Raw genomic sequence first — 6,000 nt, 5'->3', positions numbered from 1 at the left:
ACTTTGCTGTCTCTTCAAATCCTTTACATTGTGAATTTCCAGTGAAATGTTGATGCAGATTCCAAGGAAATGTTTAAAAACCTGGGATCTATGGATAGAAAATGACATTGTATTCTCTTTTCTCATTTAAAGCACTCAGAGATTTGGCAACCTTGGTAAAAATGTCAAATAAAAAAATTGAAACTATTTAAAATGAAAAGTTGAATCAAAGCTTTGAAATGAACCAATAGGAAAGTAAGAACCTTTGTACTTTACTACTGTTACATTGCATCTCAAAAGTACAAATTAAACGTCAAATAAGAATTGATTTTCCCATCTTGGACCGACAGCTACTTAATTTCTTTGATATTAAATATAGTATTAAAGTAATAGGAAACCCACAAAAGCTCCTTACATTTCACAGAGATTTTTTTTTCTATTTGTTTTTCTTTCTTCCATCCTTTCTAAGCAGTAAATGGGAAACCACAAATCTCACAAATTGTGGAAGATCCATACAGATAAATATTGAAGGTCCTGGTCCTCTGTCCCAACTCAAGAGCACTTAGGAAAAACATTCCTAATGTTACTTGTGAAATGGCTGAGCAATTGCTGCCGAGGAAAGAGATCTTGGAGTTACAAAAGCTAGCTGGAGAGAATTAAAAAGCCAACCCAATAAATCAGGCAAAACAAAACTAAAACCATAGCTTATTGCTTGGTAGTGAGCAAAAACTGTTGAGAGGAAGAGGAACAATAATTACTTCATGGTGCTCTCACAAACCAGATATTTTAAAAACCTTCCTTCTCACTCTCATCCCTCCCCTTTTTTTTTTTTTTGTTTATTTTTTTTTTGTTGTTTTTTTCTTAATTGTAGTTAAAACCCGAGAAGTTACAGAGAAAGGGAGATAGGATGATCAGAGGTTTGGAACTGTTCTCAGTTTGAAGAAAAACTAGATGCTTTTCAGTCTGGAATAGATGACTGATGAGGGATATAATAAAACTCCATAAAATCGGAATAGCATGAAGAAGGTGATTAAGGAACAATTATTCACTGTCTCTCATAATACAAGAAAAATAGGCTTCAGATTATATTGTCAAATAGCAGGTTAAAATCAAACAATGCATAATAATAGATAATAGCAGCTAAAAATTCTGGGGGGCTGCAGATAATAGAATTTCCATGGATTCAAAAAGCAATTAGACAAATTCATGAAATCCACCAAGAACTGACTCAGAATATGTGACTGCAGGTGACTAAGAGATGGAGTATTAGAGTAGGGAGCACTAGATGCCTGTTTTATTGTTGTACATTTTTCTAAGCATCTTTTACTGAGCACTGGAATACAGTGACTTTTAATCTGAATAAATAATATTATATTTACATTTTAAGCACTATTTTAAATGGGGCTTCCAGAAGATATTCTGGAATCCTCTTGTTAGGATTTTCCTTTTCTCTTTAGGTTAGAGATGTAGAATACACAGATGTTCACTGGAAACCACTGTGTTGATGCTCAATGCCTGAAATCAGTCCCCAAGGTGGTTTTGAAAGGGATTCTATATGCAGCTTCCCCAGAATTGGTGACTTGGTCATTTTTTCTTGACAGAATAAAATTCTTGTCTGTTATGCTGTGTTTATCTTTTTATTGCGATAGCAAACAAGATATGGTTTAATCAGGTTAAGGAAGAAAGAGAAAAAAAAATAATGCAAAGAAAACAGACATTTTCTTTCCTGTTAGTTACCACTGTGCAGGGTTTTAACATCCAGTGATGCTGCATTGCAGCTGCCCCCAAACGTAACTTGTGTCAGAGCCGTATCAGAGATATCTAGGAGGTATTCTTTTTTTTTTTCTCAAATACTATAGATTCCCTTTCATCATTCTTACCAGTGCTTTTCTGGTCAGCTGATCCAGGCATCCAACATCTTGAAACTAAAAGGCAAATTTTAAGGAGTTGTTGGAGTTGTTGAACTTACCCTTAATATTTGTAACCTTCCTGCAGTCGGTGCCTGGCTAAAATGCAGTGTTACCCCAAAGGCTGGTGGTGTGTTACTGCTGCAGTACTTTCCCCTCACACTGGTTTTGCCCTTAATGTACATTATGTGTATGCACAGACAGTTCTTTTCCCACTCCCACATTTTGCCTTTGGTTTGTGCAATACTCCATCTGTATTTCTTCAAATACTTATGATCATACATTATAATAAGGTTCCCCTATTCTTCCTCTTCCTTTTACCATGCATCCCAAAGTAGTCCAGGGAATTTAGTTACTGGCTTGAGAAACAGGTCCAAAAGTTATATGAATTTTTTCAGTGTCTGAAATGATATACAAAGTGCAGAGGATGAGGGTTCTTTGAATTACAGAGAAATATAGCAGTTATGCCTTCTTTTGCCTAAAGAATATACTGTGCCTGTCTTTGGAGACCAGAAAATCCTAGAGTTTGTAAGCCTTTTGCCTCATTGGTAAATAGAAATAAATAAACTAAACAAAGCACACCACAAGAGCCTATTCCATCATTCCTAAATCCACTTTCTTTTCAAATAGGCAGGTGTTTGCTCCATATACTCTGTCGGGCTAAACATACTGTGCTCTAAAAAAGTCCAAGGTACTGTTCATACTCCAAATAGTCTAATGCCTGATACACAAACTGAGAGAGAAAATGCAGTCCAAATTTTGCTGACTTTTTTGGATATATACATATATATATATATATATTCTGTGGCATGCACAGCAGCACAATTTCACCACTCTTTTCATTATAACATAATATAAGATTCAGGACAACAAGCCCTGTTCATTTTGGTGCCCCAGTGGAAGCCTCACGGTCCTCATAAAGTATCCTTCCTCCTGACACATAGTGAAGGAATCAAAGCCCCTTTATGTCTCACCAATTGCCAGCTGTTATTTTAATTCCTTGTCACCTTCATGAGATATTTCTTATGCAAATTTATAAAACCAAAATGGAACATTTCAGAACTAAAGAAAGAAACATTTCTTCTATTGCCCCTCACGCTATGTGGTGTGCCATTTAAATGTAGTTTATTATTTGGATTCATACCTTTGTATATTTTTAACTCACTGCCTCATTCACATTTCTTACACTCTGGCCAACTTTGTTGCAGCTTGTTATGTCTCATCATGTTTTCTTGCAATTCATCACTCTAGCTTCCAGCAGCCTAATCGGATGCCATGTAACTGAATTTAACACAACAGAATGTATAAAATATATTTTTTCAAAATGTTTTCATCTGCCAGCATGTTAGGTACTGAGCCATGAATCTGTGCATAATGGGGAAATAGAAGCTGTATGCCCAGCGAAGTACGTCAGCTGTTTGTGAATTAATAAGCAGAGCTCTCCAAAGTAAAACAGTATTTCAATTTACAAACATTTGCTGTAGCTATTGGCATGCCATTGCTTCATATTCTTGCTATTCACAGATATTTAAGCCACTGTCTTCCTCCCTCCTTGCCCATGGCCAAGGGCACATCTCTTTCCTGAAGGATGGTCTCGATTTGCCTTTATTTCTGTGATCTTAATTTTTTTTGTCTTGTTTCTGATATTTCTTGACTAAAATTTAGAGGTAATTCTTGTTCCAAAGGAACAAATTAAGTGCAGTGTACAGATCAGCTCTTCCTAAGCTCTGGTGCAAATCTTGAGGTACTTAAATTATTCCAGCTGTCATTTCATTTTGTAATGCACTTTTCTTAAAGTAGTGTATATGGGAAGAAGTGCTCTTCACATTTTAGGAGAGGAGACAAAAGTACAGAAAGGGTAAGCATTAGAGTAAAGATTATACATAAACTGTGTGTCACAGCATAGAAAATAACTAATGCTCTGAATAGTTACACAGCTCCTAGAACACCTATTCGTCCCATTTTAGCTCTAGGTTTCTTCTACAACCCTATATTATCCATTTATTCTCTTAAAATGTTTGCAGCATCTGAAGATGAATACAGAACAATTATCTGGTAGAGGGAAATTGATGATATCAGACTTAGAAGGACAAAAATTAAAACCAAATTAAAATATGAGAAGCCCACAAAAGGAAAGGGATGTGCAGCTATTGAAAAAATAAATTAAGAGAATAAATGAGAGAAGAATAAAAGGAAAGCCAGTACACTTAAAGAAACATGAATTTGATGTAATAAGAAAGGGAAGCAAGTAGAAAATGCTAGAGATTATGAGTTCAAGGCAACATGTTGTTTTCAAGAGCTGCCCTTAAGTTTGTGGGGAGAGGGACTAAAAAAAACTGAGATGTGGGAGAGTGGACAGAGAAAATCAGATTTCCGTAGACAGAATGAGAAAAAGTTGTAGACATATTTTAATTCCAATGAGCAAGACTGAGTTGGAATTTTGAAGCTACTTGCTTTTAAAAACAAATTTTCTTAAGAATGTGGAGGGTTTGAAAAAGAGGAACAGTTGAGTACCAACTTCAAATCTAAATGGTGCTAACAACATTTCCTTTAAAAATGTAAAGTGAGAGACTGTCAGCAAATATCAGGTCAGTTGTTACAACCTTTAAATGCCTCATATTTTAATACTGATGAGAATTGTCCCATTTTGCGAGGTTTACATGTATTGCCTCCTTAATACAAAAATACAATGAAGTGACTGTATATGTGTGCAGCTGTAGATAACTAGAGTCTGCTGAACCTATTTATCTTACATCCAGCTTTAAAATTAGTCTAAAGCACAAAAAAACAATGCTCTGTGCCATCGTGCCTGTTAAAACATATTTACTTCCAGCAAGAAACAAAAGGAAAACTCCATGTGGCACTTTGATTGCACATTGGACCCAAATCACTAAAGAAACATATCACAAATAAGTATTTGTAAAGGTTTGTCAGCTCCAGTGAAGTGATACTTTTCTAGACTCTGCTTTTTTTCCATGTACATCTGCAATTACTCACTTCACAGAAAGAGGATGATGCCACTAAAATGATGAAACCTTAATATAACCTTTTCAGCAAGAGATAAAATATATTGATTACTGGCCACTGAAGGACATCATTAAATAGTTCAATGTTTTCTTTTCTTTTCTTTCTTTCTCTTCCTTTCTTTATCTTTCTTTCTTTCTTTCTTTCTTTCTTTCTTTTTTTCTTTCTTTCTTTCTTTCTTTCTTTCTTTCTTTCTTTCTTTCTTTCTTTCTTTCTTTCTTTCTTTCTTTCTTTCTTTTTCTTTCTTTCTTTCTTTCTTTCTTTCTCTCTACCTTCCTTCCTTCCTTCCTTCCTTCCTTCCTTCCTTCCTTCCTTCCTTCCTTCCTTCCTTCCTTCCTTCCTTCCTTCCTTCCTTCCTTCCTTCCTTCCTTCCTTCCTTCCTTCCTTCCTTCCTTCCTTCCTTCCTTCCTTCCTTCCTTCCTTCCTTCCTTCCTTCCTTCCTTCCTTCCTTCCTTCCTTCCTTCCTTCCTTCCTTCCTTCCTTCCTTCCTTCCCCTTTTTCTTGTTTGCCTGGCAGGCATCTCTGTACTGACTGACCCTGCCAGTTCAACTATTAAAGAATTTATCTCTCTGAGGAGGCCTGATGTCAACATGATAATCTGTTTGGCGGCCCTTATGATGTCCCATGAATAAAACATATGACAACACAGTTTGAGCTGAAGAGCTTACTATCTGTTACCAATGAGAGTGTTTGGAAGCTCCCTGATGGCTCAACCATTCCGAATCCCAAAGGTTGTCTACTTTATACTTTGGCTAACCCACTCAGACTACTCACAGAAGGTGTAGTTAACATTTCTCCCTGCCAGCCTTCAATTTTTGAATGGTTTATTAAAAAAAAGAACTAATACAGGAGACTGGGGTATTCTGTTGTGTATCTGTAGTGAGAGAGAAATAAAGGATTTTCATCAAACCAAGAAAGTATTTCATGGTTGGGGGGAGAGAGAGAACTGAATTTCTTTAAATAATATCTTAAATTACTTATAGTAGAGTGTTAAAATAGCCACTTGAACTTAGCTGAGACTACAATTGAAAGCATGGCAGTTCAACTCATAAAATGCATTGTACTTTAAATAAGTGAACCTTTTCCTTTG

The sequence above is a fragment of the Cinclus cinclus genome, chromosome 8 (assembly GCF_963662255.1).
Source record: "Cinclus cinclus chromosome 8, bCinCin1.1, whole genome shotgun sequence".
NCBI lineage: Eukaryota > Metazoa > Chordata > Aves > Passeriformes > Cinclidae > Cinclus > Cinclus cinclus.
This window is presented reverse-complemented; position numbering follows the sequence as displayed.